This window comes from Rhinopithecus roxellana, chromosome 10 (assembly GCF_007565055.1).
Source record: "Rhinopithecus roxellana isolate Shanxi Qingling chromosome 10, ASM756505v1, whole genome shotgun sequence".
NCBI lineage: Eukaryota > Metazoa > Chordata > Mammalia > Primates > Cercopithecidae > Rhinopithecus > Rhinopithecus roxellana.
The window spans coordinates 42,429,672-42,444,049 of NC_044558.1; the positions used below are offsets into that span (position 1 = coordinate 42,429,672).

General features: G+C 41.8%; 1 pseudogene across 1 annotated transcript; it reads left to right on the forward strand.

The window, feature by feature from the left end:
* Positions 1-12,397: 12,397 nt before the first annotated feature.
* On the forward strand, positions 12,398-14,135 carry LOC104675025 (annotated as a pseudogene). Its single transcript, XR_004059513.1, has one exon. The product of XR_004059513.1 is annotated as an aurora kinase A pseudogene (transcript).
* Positions 14,136-14,378: the final 243 nt, after the last annotated feature.

Below are 14,378 nucleotides of genomic sequence, written 5' to 3' on the forward strand. Positions count from 1 at the left end.
GAATGTCCCTTCATCTGTTTCTTCACTATTTATTTTCAAAGTTGTCAATAGTAACGAACTCTGCATCACTTGTGGCCCATCTCTGTCCAGGTTTGGTGCAATCCTTGGCCCCCACATTTATTCCTGCTGTGATGTGAGGTTCTGACCTCTCTCAGAGCCTGCAGAGGTTTATGGGAACCACAGAAAAGCACTGGGGAGTGTGGCCATGAGGAAACCAGGACTCTGCTGTGTGACTTTAACTGTTGTGGCCCTCAATTGTATTAAAAGGGGGTTAAAAATATCTGCTCTTATTAGGAAAAATGACTAACGCATGCTGGGCTTAATACCTAGGTGATAGGTTGATAGATGCAGTAAACCACCATTGTACACGTTTACCTATGCAACACACCTGCACATCCTGCACATGTACCCCAGATCTTAAAGTAAAAATAAAAATTAAAAAATACCTGCTCTTCCTGCCTTCTGAGGTTTTGTGAAGGTATATGAGATTTTAGATGTAAAAGTAATTTGAAAATATTGAGTGCATTATATTCATTTGTAAAGGAGCATAATAATTTAAGTCCACAATCCTGGGATACAATGCTTATTACAGATGGTAAATATGTAAGTGTCAACCCTAATTGAATGATAGTGGCTGCCTCTGTGTTGAGAAGGATGTGAGGCTGCATCCAGGCTCAGCTGGCAATGGTGCCAGTCATTTAGTGATGTCTGCTGTGTGTATACGAGGCAGAAGTGGCATCACAAGTGCCATGTATTTGCTGCCTTGTTTAGGACATTCTTCCCTGCTTCTTGCTGCTGCCTTTGGAGGTTGGGAACTCATTACTACTCTGTAACTTGCTTGGTGTTCGTTTGTCAGGGCTGATTCATGGGAGTAAACTCCTACCCTTTCAGCCTGAAACCTGTAATTTTGTTTTTTTCAAATCAACATTTTGATTTCTTACTGGTAAAAGTGAAATGTGTTTATTGTTAGAAGTTTGACAAATAGTAGAGAAGCAGACAGAATAAAGTAAGAACAGCCCATAATCTCATCATTCCTGGATAACTTTTAACATTTTGTTTATAGGTTTCATGCCTTCTGATGTAATTTATTTTATAAAAGGATCATTAGTTGCTTTATGGAGAACAGATTGTAGGCAGGCAGTGTGAATTCAGGGAGACTAACAGGGTGGCTCTCATAGAAGTCTAGGGGAGAGATGCTGGTGGCAGAGGAGTGGGCAGTGCTGATGAGGAGAGGAGCTGGATTTGGTGCATATTTTGAACATAGAGACAAAAGGACTTGCTACTAATGGGTTGGAATGTAAGGTATGAGAGAAGAAGGAAGGCATCAAGCATATGATGCCCTGGTTTCTAGTCCCATCTCTGGTGAAAGGATGATCCATTTACTGAGATGGGAAACAATGAGACGGAAGCAGGTGTGTGTGTGTGTGTGAGGGGAAGGAGACAGTAATGGAAATCAGGAGTTCCATTTTGGATATAAGAAGGCGAAGTAAGAATTTCACACCTAAGCAAGGATTTCTAGTCGGGAGCTTAGGGGAAGAGGATGGGCAGGGAGATTTTATCTGGCGGATTATTGGCATAGAGAGAATGTAGAGAAGATGGTCTCAGGAGTGACATGTAGATGGCCAGGAGGTCTGAGGACGGAGACTGAGCCCTCCAATATGGATTGGTTGGGAAGAGGAGAAGGATGCAACATGGGAGAACAAAGGAGCAGCCAGTGGACTAGAAGAAAACTAGGAAAGAATACAGTGAGTGGAAGCCAAGGGCAGAGGGTAGTTCAAGAGAAAGGAAGTGCTCCTTCTCTCTTTGTACACAGAAACACTCACATGCATATATACATATGCACACACATATTTTTACATGAGCCTCTGTCCATTTTTATGTAAGTGTAGGGCTTTTCATTCATTATGGTGACTTTTTTATGCCCTTAAAAACCTTCCAAAAGATTATTTTGAATGGCTTTAGTCTATACTTGTAGATGTAACCTTAGAAGGAACAAGCTTGTATATACATTTTACGTTTCTTTAGATTAAATTCTTGAAGTGGAATTACTGTGAATATGAAAACCTTTAAGGCTTTTGATATCTATTGTCAAAGTGCCTTTCAGAGAGGTTGTACCAAGGTTGTACACTCCGCCAGCAGTCAACTGAAACCAAGCATTTGGCAAGCACTATTAGCATTAAAATTATATATATGTGTGTGTATATATATACGTAATTTTTAAATATATATAAAGAGGAAACTAGATAACATCACACACACACATAACCATATATACACATATGTATGGATATATATGTGTCTATATATGTCTGTGTATGTATATGTGTATGTGCAATGCTATCTAGTTTTCTCCACTTGCATGACTTGATTACTGGAGGTTGAACAAGTTTCAACATAAGGCTTCTTGTGTGCGGTCTGAGTGGTGAGCAAGTTGATCTGGCACCCACACCCCCTTAAGTATGAAAAAAATGAGTGTAAACATCCCCCGAGTCAGTCATTCAGGGCATGAGGGCTGCGGAGGAGGAGGAAAGCTGGTTCTGAGCTAGTTTCTCAGTGGGGGTGGAGTAGATCTTTGTCAGCAGTGAAGGAGCCGGTGTGGTTCCCACAGCTCGCAGTGCCTCCTCCCTTCCCGGCCCTACTTCCTGTGGGCCCAGCCTGGGAGAGAGCGTGGTCACTGAGAGGCAGAAGCAGCCCTTCTCAGCTGCACCAGCCCCGATGTGATAGGTGGTGAAGTCTGTGTTGCCCTGTGAACCGCAGCCCACATTGCCCAACTCAGCAACAAACAAGAGCCATGGGGCCCAGCCTGACTGCCCCACATACAGTGTCCTTTCCTGCCTGGGTGGAGCCTTTTCGGTCTGAGAGGCCGGGCCTCTGCAGAGAGACCTTCCTAATCCTCCCTACGGCCTGGCTGGGCCTCTGTCCAGCTGAAGCGGAAAGACCCTGTGTGCTGTGAAACTGCAGCAGGGCAGCATCCTTCTGTTGCTCTGCGGCGTGGCAAAGGGCGATTGCACCACGTTGTTAGGCTGTGGATGTGGAAATCGACAATACTGAGGCGATAGAAATCTTAAAAGAATGTGTGGGACATAAAGATAGGCCAAAAATGGGGATTGTGGCAATCTTGTATGTAATATTTCTCATTTCATCACTGTGCCAACTACAATGGAACTCAAAGGAAAAAAGAAAGCACCACAACCCTTTGCTTTCTGGGTAGCACAGACACCTGTAATATTTTCTATGGTCGCCAAGGAGGAATTCCTGAGAGAGTGCAATTAGCACAGGCCCAGAGTCGTCAAGTCCAAAGGAAAGGATTCTGTGAGAAGTTAAAACTGCAAGATGAAAAATGTTCAATAGAGATGGCGCTGGTATTGAGTTTCTTCAGATGTTTTTCTTTTTGTATTTATAAAATATTTCCATTGTAAAGCATTCAATTAATGAAGAATGGTGTAAAGTAAAAGCTAGTCTTCTTTCACTCCCTCAAATCTCACTCCCACTTGCTAACAGTTTGGTATGTGTTTTCCAGTGCTTTTATTATGCAATTATGAACATTTATATAAGAGTATAGTACGTAACCCATGTATAGTCTGTTTATCATGCTGCTAGCAGTTAGTGTTCAATAATATATGCCCACACATATAATTTAAAAACTGAAAATGAGATTATGGTATGCAAATTCTGCAACTTGTTTTAAGTTTTATTTAAATGCAATTTCTCTTTGTCTTTTTGGCAGGTAGTTTAGTTTCATCTTTGCTTCATAAAGACAAAAAAATCAAAAACTTTTTCCAGCCAAGGACTACCGGGTAGATGAATTCATTCGACTATTATTTGTTGCCTGCCAATGATGCATCAGGCTTTGCTCAAGGAGCTGGGAATGAATGAAATAACAATCCTCACCCTCATGGAACTGACATTTTGGTGGAGGGAGGCAGGCAATAAACATGTTTAATAAGTGGATTGTCAGATGTTGATAGCAGCAGATAGCAGAGCATGTTGGGGATGGTTAGGGAAGGTCTCCCCGAAAAAGTGACACTTGAGCCAAGGTCTGGAGACGGAAGGGGTAATGTCACATAGATATCTGAGGAAGGGTGTGTCAGGGAAAATGAACAGAATGTACAAGAGCCCTGAGAAGGGAGGTGCCTTCCTCAGAAACAGTAAACAGGCAATGTGGCTGGGTAATGGTGAGAGAAGGGAGGACAGATGGGGTGATTGGAAAGGACCGGTGGGGCCTTGCAGGCGATTTGGTGGTCCTGGGCTTGTAGTCTGAGGGGGATAGCCCGTTCCTGGGGGCATGGAGCAGAGCAGCCTCATGATGTGATGCATGTTTTCACGTGAGCACCCCGGCTGCTGGGGAGAGTAGACTCTCTCAGGCAAGGGCAGAGGTAGGGATGCCAACTGGGAGGCCATGGTAGTGATGAAGCAGGGGAGTGATGGTGAACATTGGGCTGGGGTGTTGGCAGTACAGGTGGGGACGCTGTTGGATTCTGGGTACACTTACAAGGTAGAGACAATAGGATTTGCTGATGGAACAGATGTGGGATATGAGACAAAGTGCAAAGTCAAAGATGACTATCAGGACCTAGCAACGCATGGAATGTTCCTAATGAGAGCTTTATTCATTAGTCAATGCAAGAAACACACAACATGAGAGTACGGATGACAAGAGACATCAGAACATGGAGATCTGGAGGGCCATTATAGACCCTCTTTTCCTCTATTTTTGCCTCCACAGCATCATGTGCTATGCCACATGTGTGTCTCCTCCATACCGGCACCTCTCAATCCTCACCCTGAGAAACCCCCAATGGCAGAGGAGAACAAACTATGAATCCCAGCTGTCTGGGCCAGAGCTCATGGGGCCCATTACAAGCATGGCATTACATTAATACCTTGTACTAACAAAATCTATGTTAATGCTGGATTCTGCTCCAAAATATCTACATGTTCATTTTAATATATTCATTACCGATAATTAAGTAAAATTGTTGGTCTTGTATGATGGGCCCTTGACATACACCAAGAATCCCTGAGGAGATACAAGGCTTGGAGATGTTTGGCCCATGCCTTTCCTATTGCATGCGCAGGAATACTGCCTCCCAAGAAAAGCCCACTTATTCGTGGGTTGCCTGGTCCCTGAAGCACCTCTGCACTTCCAGGACAATGCTGTATACCTGCACTGAGATGAGCAGGTAACAGGATGAGTCACAATACCGAATGAATTTCTCACCAGCTTGGGCTCTTCCATCTCTACACTGTAGTACAGGCACTTTCTTACACATGGAAGTAGATTTTTCTTCCTTCCTTTTACCTTAGAACATTCTACTCATCCTTGGGTTTTTAAACCTGTTAAAGCTTTTCTTAAATTTCACATCCTGTTCATGATGCCTTATGTTACCACTCAAAGTAATAACTTGTTTCAATTAATCCTTAGAGCACTTACTTTCTTTGAGGACCATCCTATATATTGGGAAGACAAAGCTTGAGTCAGAAGAGCAGGGCCTTGGAATCAGACTACTTTAGTTTAAATGCAGGCTCTGCCATGACCATCTGTGTGATTTTAGGCAACTTTCTTCACCTCGAAGCCTATAAAATGGTGTTCAAAGTGGAACTGGAAGGATGATTAAGTGAAATGGACCCGTGAAGCACCTAGCACAGTGCACAGCCATTTGATAAATATTGTCTCTTCCCCCTTAACCTCTTAATTTGGTACTTTTAAGTATTCTACTTGTACGGTTCCATCTTTTGAATTTTTATGTGTTTTAGTTCTCTAACTAGACAATAAACTCTTAGAGTTTGGAAACCACATTTTATGTTTCTTGACATCCCTGAAACATCCATCACAGTTCCTTGAATGTGGGAGATGATTAATAAATGTTTGCTGATTGATTTATGGATTTTTTTTGACAAGTTTAAAGGTGAAGGACATACTACTGTCTGGAGTTGAGAACATAGCAATGAGCCTCAAAGAAGAAAATGAGCCTCAGTGTTTACGGAGGAAGGTCATTGCTTAGCACCTTGGGGAGACATGTAGCTGATGGATGAGGAGGATGCTGTAGACTCTGCTCACCAGCTTTGGAAGTGTTACCCAGACAGATGACAATATCCTGATAACCCCTCCACGACCAAATTCTTTTTTTTTTTTTTTTTTTGAGACGGAGTCTCGATCTGTTGCTGAGGCTGGAGTGCAGTGGTGTGATCTCGGCTCACTGCAAGCTCCGCCTCCCGGGTTCACGCCGTTCTCCCGCCTCAGCCTCCCGAGTAGCTGGGACTAGAGGCACCCGCCACTGCGCCCGGCTAATTTTTTGTATTTTTAGTAGAGACGGGGTTTCACCGTGTTAGCCAGGATGGTCTCGATCTCCTGACCTCGTGATCTGCCCGTCTCGGCCTCCCAAAGTGCTGGGATTACAGGCTTGAGCTACCGCGCCCGGTCCCACATTCTTTAGCAAAGCATTTCAACAGGCCATCACCGTGGCATGTGGACTGACGGGTTGCACAGCTGTTATTATGTGCTTACAAGGGAAATTAGGAGTAATTAATGGACTGGGATCAATAACAGTATTATATTGAAGCGAATGATTTAATTTTCTTTCTAAGTGAAGAGGTAAGCACAAAGATTTCACATCATTAAAACAGATGTGAATCAGCATAGCAGGTTTGAAGAAACTACATTTTTTGCTGTATATAAAAGTTTAATTTTTAAACTTCTGTTTACTTTTTGAAAAGGTAATGCATGCATAAGGTGACTTGAACAGTTCAAAGTAGTATTAAATGATTACTCCCCAGAGGCAATCACTATTGCTAGTGTCTTGAGTGTTCTTCCAGAGGTGCCCTATGTATTTGTGTGTGTGTGTATGTGTGTGTGTTCCTTAGCTGGAAGTAGTTTCGAGAATCCAGGAACTTCCTGTTGGTCTGCTATATCTGTTTGGTTCATTCATACATCTCTGGTTGTTACCCCAGAAGCCAGCCTATACAGCCCAAAATTTATGGTCAATAATTATGTATTGATTGAGTAGATCTATTTTAGTCTGTGACTGATTTAATCTGTTTTAGCAGTTTTTAAAAAATGATTGGCATTTGCTTGATACATCTTTATTGTGAATTAACAAGACATGTAATTTGACATGTCTAGATAATAGAGCTTCTTAATGAATTCTAATGTATTGGTACAATAATTTAAAACCACTGGTGCAGAAGCTGCCTCTCTGAATATTCTTCACTGACTGGAGGGAGCTCTTTGGAAAATATGTACCATCTGAGTTTAAATAAGAATGGGTTAAGAAGCAAAACAAAGAAGTTTAAAAAACACGTCAGAACACACATGCAAATTAGTGCAGTTATTGAATGTTGCTAGTTGGGAGGTTATATATTTTAAAAATTGCCTCCTTGGGTTTACAAGCCACGTATTACTGTGGCTGCTGCCACTTCTACTGTTATTGCTGTTGCCACTACTAACATTATTATTTATGTGGCGTCTGCCCCAGTACCATGTAAGTATTTTATATGCATTATGTCCTTTAATCTCGTAGCAACATTATCAGGTAGGTATTATTATCATCTGCATTTTAGAGATGAGAGAACTGAGGCAAATAATGATTTCATAATTTGCTTATGTTCACAGAGCTAATCAAATGGTGGAAGAGGGATTGTGGCCCAGTGTGATACTGGAGCACATATTTCTGAGTCATGCTTCCTTTTTGACCAAAAATGGAACATTCTTATTGATCATCCTTTCTATTTGCCAAATTTAGCTCCAAATGACTTTTTAAAAATTTTATATTTTTTATTAAGATGGAGTCCCACTACATTGCCTAGGCTGGTATTGAACTTCTGACTTCAAACAATCCTTCCACTTCAGCCTCCCAAAGTGCTGGGATTACAGGCGTGAGCCACTGCGCCAGGCCATCAAATGACCTTTTTTTTTTTTTTTTTTTTTTTTTTTTCGTGGCGATAGAGTCTTACTATGTCGCCAAGGCTGATCCTGAACTCCTGGTTTCAAGCAATCTCCTGTCTCTACCTCCCATAGTGTTGGGATTATAGGTGTGAGCCACTACACCCAGCCAACTTTTGACTCTTTCGATAAATGAAATCCACTTTCAAAAAGAATGCTGTTTTGTTAGCAATGGCTTTTCAAAAGATATGTGTCAGTTGCTAAAATCAATTTTAAAAGAGGAGTTCCCAAAATGGTTTGCATTATTAAAATGGGTGAATACTTTGAAAGGGATAATAACTCATTTGTGTGTCTATACATGTGTGTTTGCTTAAAAAAATCTGCCCTTCTATTTACTGTCACACCTCATATATTTAATTTATTTAAATATAGGAGAATACAGGGAATTTCCTGTTAGAGTTACATAGTTGGAAAATACCAAATTGTCTGTATTTTTTCACATTTCATTACTAGGCATCCAGATAGTCCTAGGCAAATCTACGACTTATGCAAAATGTGTCTTGCCACATCCCTTTCTTTCAGCACTTCCCTTTAATTATTTCTCCATCTACACTCTCCTCTCCTCATTCAAAAATACCAAGAGCTTGGTGACCCTCTGCAGCCATATGCAGAGTCCTCAAGTTCAAGGCCCTACCCCATCCTATCCTTTCTGGGTACTCCTTTCATGTTCTCTAAAATCATTCCTCTCTTTAGCCATTCAACTAAAATTTTGTTCTTGTAGAATAACGAATAACATGTAACATTCAGGAGAAAAGACAGCAGAGAAAACTAATCCACATTAAGGTGTAAATGACTAACAGCTCTAGCTTAATATAGAGATCCTGACAGTAGCACTGATATTTAGAAAGAGAAGATTATTAGGTCAAAAGGAGTATATTCTTTCTGGCCTGGGTCCCATTCTTGTCCTTTCTCGACCATAATAGATCCTGTGTGGGGAATTTTTTGTCCTACTTCAGCTCATGCAAATCTTGTATCTGTGGTTGGACATTATTCTTTGATGACAGCAGAGACCTACTTCTGCTTTTGGAATATGATAGGGGGCACTTGTTTATTTTGGTTGGGAAAGGAGGAGATTGTTATAGGCACTGATGGGGGAATGGGGGCCATGTTTCCCAAGGGGATTCCAGGATGTGTCCATGAGAAACACATTTAATATATTACTTGGGAAAGAAGTGTTTGTTATTGTTACAGTAGTTTTGCTTGATGATTTTTGTTTTTAACAGTGAGAAACTGAAAAATATTCTATGATCATCTCGTTGCCTCTAACAGTGCTTTTGACTTATAGGGTGTGTGTGATTCCCTGAGATACCAACTTTTCTGCCAGTTTCAAAGTTTAATAGTATTTGGGGCATGCCACCTAGTGGCGATAGCTTTTGGTTTATTGCTCATTGGAAGAGAATAAATCAAAACCCTAGTAAATCAGTCTCCTAGACTTGAAAGCCACATGGGAGGCCATCTAGGTCATCCGTTAGCTTTTGCGTAAGCAGGCAAGTAAATCACCCTTTCTGTGGATCTGAGACAGAAAAAGCAGGGCATCTAAAGCCTCCTAGGCTCAGAATTCCTCCAGCTCCCAGTTCCCCAGTGAACTTTGAATGTTTGTGGCCTGCGTGGCTGAGACGAGGCCATGTATCTCTGTAGGCATTTTGGCAATCTCAGCAACAAATGCTTGGAAGACAAGGCTCCTCTGACTCTGAGCCCTGACTTACCACGTCCTCGCTCTGACCTCTTTTCTCCCTCTCCCTTCCCCCACTCTTAGCTTCTCCTTACTCTCTCCACACTCCCCGCTGCTTTTAGTGCCTTCCTTCCATTGTCATGCTTGGTGGACCCACCATACCATCCTTTTTTTTTTTTTTGCCATAGTGTCTTTTAAAATTTCTATTTTAATTTTCTGTCCCTAAATAGAAAAGGATTCATGCTTAGTACAGGAAAGTTTGGTAAAAACCCTTTTTGTGTCTATGTATGTGTGTGTGTATGTGTTGAGTGTTGTTTAAAAAACAAAAATAATACAAAATACTATTCACTTAGAAATAGATCATGAGCATTTTCCCCATGTTAATAATGTTCTTCTACTCTAGGATTTTAGTAACTGCATCACAGGATATACCAGAATTTACTTAATTACTGTTAAATTCTAGGAAAGTGAGAATGATAGGAAATATTTTTAATTCACAGTCACGTTCAGTTCACACTTTATTGAACATCGATTGTGTGTTATGCTCCTGTATAAGCCATTTTTACATTCATAAGTACTTTTAACTTTCATAAGATCTCTATAAAGGCCAGGAGCAGTGGCTCACACCTGTAATCCCAGCACTTTGGGAGGCTGAGGCGGGCGGATCACCTGAGGTTGGGAGTTCAAGACCAGCCTAACCAACATGGAAAAACCCCCGTCTCTACTAAAAATACAAAATTAACTGGGTGTGTTGGCACATGCCTGTAATCCCAGCTACTCGAGAGGCTGAGGCAGGAGAATCGCTTGAACCTGGGAGGCGGAGGTTGTGGTGAGCTGAGACTGTGCCATTGCACTCCAGCCTGGGCAACGAGTGAAACTCGTCTCAAAAAAAAAAAAAAAAATTTCTATGAGGTAGGCATTGTGATGTCATTTTACAGAAGAAACTTGAGGATCCGAGAAGCAGCTTACCCAAGATCACATAGTTTGGAAGGAGGAAACACAATAAAATTTTGATCTCTGGAGTTACAGTCCCTCAGCCACTTCCCGAGGTCCCAATAGATACTGAATGTGAACATAGCTTTTCTGAGTGTTGTTGCTCTTTGTCTTCAAGATGGGAACAGAGAGAGACCCCTGAAAGCAGATTAGTATTAAAAGGCTTTAGAGTCAAAGTGGGGATTGCAAAATAGGGTATGAGAAAGAGGAAGGAGAATTACTTAGATAGGAACTGCGTTTTCATAGCCTCAGGAATAGCTCTTGCTAAATGCTCTATATACATTATTCAATTTTATCCTCACAACACTGGGAAATATATGCAAATATAATTTTACTTTATAGATGGAGAAAATTAAGATCAGAGAAGTAGTTGGTCTAAGGCCACTTTGCTGGCAGGTGGCAGAGGCAGGATTAGAACCCAGCTTGTCCGATTCTAAAACTTCTTCAACTGTAATATGAATTTCCTCTCCAGGTTAAATGAGTGTCCTAATCATTCTAAGAATGAGTAGTAATAAGAATTTTATAGTGATATAGTCATCGGTCCCACCCCTGGTTTTGAGGGTGTGTTTGAAGGGGGGTTATGGAGCAGATGAATGAAGTAGGGGGAAGGAAGGGGGAAGAAGAGTAAAGTGAAACAAAGCCCCCCCAAAATTTAAAAAGCTGAAAGAATGCCAGTTGCAATAAAAGCAAGCCATGGGGAAGACAGACAGGCAGTCTTTGATGCAAAACATTTGGAAAACAATGCTCAGCTGTTGAAAAGATTGAAATTTCTGCTGTCTCATATTTTATAAGTAAAGAAGAAATCTAAGAACACTCGTTAGAAAGTTTTTTCTCCAGTGGTCCAATGTATATTTCCCAAAAATGGTTACCTCAAAAAACTCATCATATTACTTAGCCTAAGCACCAGTGAAATAGTCTTTGTATCAATTATCCCACAAGTTTATAGCGCAGGGTGAGAGATTAGCAGCAATATACTTTTTCAGGCATTGTGGCCATTTCAATTGCTTCTGATTTTTTGATCTCTAAAATAGGTAATACTCCCTAATTCATAGGTGTTGTGAAAATTAATGAATAAATACTAAGAGCTTTGGGAGGGGTTTAAAAGGGAGATGTTAGCGTATGCTATTATTATATCCTCGTTTCTATTCTGAAGTCATAATGCTCTGATAGTGACACTGTCATCATCACTATGGAAACCCAGGATATATGTCACTTTTTTCTCTGGGGCCTTTCTCCATCCTCCAGGCAGTTCCTGATGCTGCCACAAAAATGCTTAGCTCCCATTTCTGATCATCTTTAAGTTCCCTCACTGGTTTGTAAATGCCTTTACTACTAAGTAAATGCCTTTACTACTAAGTAAATGCCTTTACTACTAAGCTTTTCCTTGAATATGTCCCCGTCCCTTCACCTACATCTTTCTTCTCTTTTATTATCCTGTACTCATTCCTGTGATTCTGGACACATAGCTTTCCATTCATTTGTTCTCTTCTACCTTGCTCTTCCTTTCCTTCTGTGTGTGGGAATAATCTTTGTTGATTCAACAAGTTGTTCTTTATCCCTATTAATGTCTACATGGAGAAGCCAAGGCAACTTAATGTTATCAACTTTATTACTGAAGTTTCAACGTCAATTATTGAGAAGTTGGCTTGGCACAGTGGCTCCCACCTATAATCCCAATACTTTGGGAGGCCTAGGCAGGAGGACCACTTGAGGCCGGGAGCTCAAGACCAGCCTGGGCAACATAGCAACACCCTGTCTCACAAAAAAAAAAAAAAAAAAAAAAGAACGGCTGAGCTCTTGGAAGACTCGGGTCTTTGGGTCGCAGGCATCATGGACCGATCTAAAGAAAACTGCATTTCAGGGCCTGTTAAGCCTGCAGCTCCAGTTGGAGGTCCAAAACGTGTTCTCGTGACTCAGCAATTTCCTTGTCAGAATCCATTACCTGCAAATAGTGGCCAGGCTCAGCGGGTCCTGTGTCCTTCAAATTCTTCCCAGCGTGTTCCTTTGCAAGCACAAAAGCTTGTTTCCAGTCACAAACTGGTTCAGAATCAGAAGCAGAAGCAATTGCAGGCAACCAGTGTACCTCATCCTGTCTCCAGGCCACTGAGTCATACCCCAAAGAGCAAGCAGCCCCTGCCGTCGGCACCTGAAAATACTCCTGAGGAGGAACTGGCATCAAAACAGAAAAATGAAGAATCAAAAAAGAGGCAGTGGGCTTTGGAAGACTTTGAAATTGGTCGCCCTCTGGGTAAAGGAAAGTTTGGTAATGTTTATTTGGCAAGAGAAAAACAAAGCAAGTTTATTCTGGCTCTTAAAGTGTTATTTAAAGCTCAGCTGGAGAAAGCCGGAGTGGAGCATCAGCTCAGAAGAGAAGTAGAAATACAGTCCCACCTTCGGCATCCTAATATTCTCAGACTGTATGGTTATTTCTATGATGCTACCAGAGTCTACCTAATTCTGGAATATGCACCACTTGGAACAGTCTATAGAGAACTTCAGAAACTTTCAAAGTTTGATGAGCAGAGAACTGCTACTTATATAACAGAATTGGCAAATGCCCTGTCTTACTGTCATTCGAAGAGAGTTATTCACAGAGACATTAAGCCGGAGAATTTACTTCTTGGATCAGCTGGAGAGCTTAAAATTGCAGATTTTGGGTGGTCCGTACATGCTCCATCTTCCAGGAGGACCACTCTCTGTGGCACCCTGGACTACCTGCCCCCCGAAATGATTGAAGGTCGGATGCATGATGAGAAGGTGGATCTCTGGAGCCTTGGAGTTCTTTGCTATGAGTTTTTAGTTGGGAAGCCTCCTTTTGAGGCAAACACATACCAAGAGACCTATAAAAGAATATCACGGGTTGAATTCACATTCCCTGATTTTGTAACAGAGGGAGCCAGGGACCTCATTTCAAGACTGTTGAAGCATAATCCCAGCCAGAGGCCAATGCTCAGAGAAGTACTTGAACACCCCTGGATCACAGCAAATTCATCAAAACCATCAAATTGCCAAAACAAAGAGTCAACTAGCAAACAGTCTTAGGAATCATGCAGGGGGAGAAATCCTTGAGCCAGGGCTACTGTATAACCTGTCAGGAACATGCTACTGAAGTTTATTTTACCATTGTCTGCTGCCCTCAATCTAGAACGCTACGAGAAATATTTGTTTTACTGAGCAGGTGTGCCTTAACTTTCCTATTCAGAAAGCTCCACATCCATAAACATGACACTCTGAAGTGAAAATAGCCATGAGAATTGTGCTACTTATGCTGATTCATAATCTGGAGGCAAGGTTCGACTGCAGCCGCCCCGTCAGCCTGTGCCAGGCACGGTGTCCCCACAGGAGGCAAATCCAGAGGCTGGCTGTGGGGAAAGTGACCACTTTGCCTTGACCTGGTCAGTTAAGGAGCTGTGCAATAACCTTCCAAGTCCCTGAGTGAGTGTGTAACTTATTGGGTTGGCCATGCCTGGTAAAGCTGTTGGAATGAGTATGTGATTCTTTTTAAGTATGAAAATAAAGATATTTGTACAGACGATCAGCTGGGCAGGGTAGTACATGCCTGTAGTCCTAGCTACTTGAGAGGCTCAAGCAGGAGGGTCACTTGAGCTCAGGATTTTGAGGATACAGTGAGCTATGATTGTCACTGTGCTCCAGCCTGGGTGACAGAGGAAGACTGTCAAAAAAAGAAGGAAAGAAAGAAAGAGAGAGAGAAAGAAAAGAAAGGAAGGAAGGAAGGAAGGAAGGAAGGAAGGAAGGAAGGAAGGAAGGAAG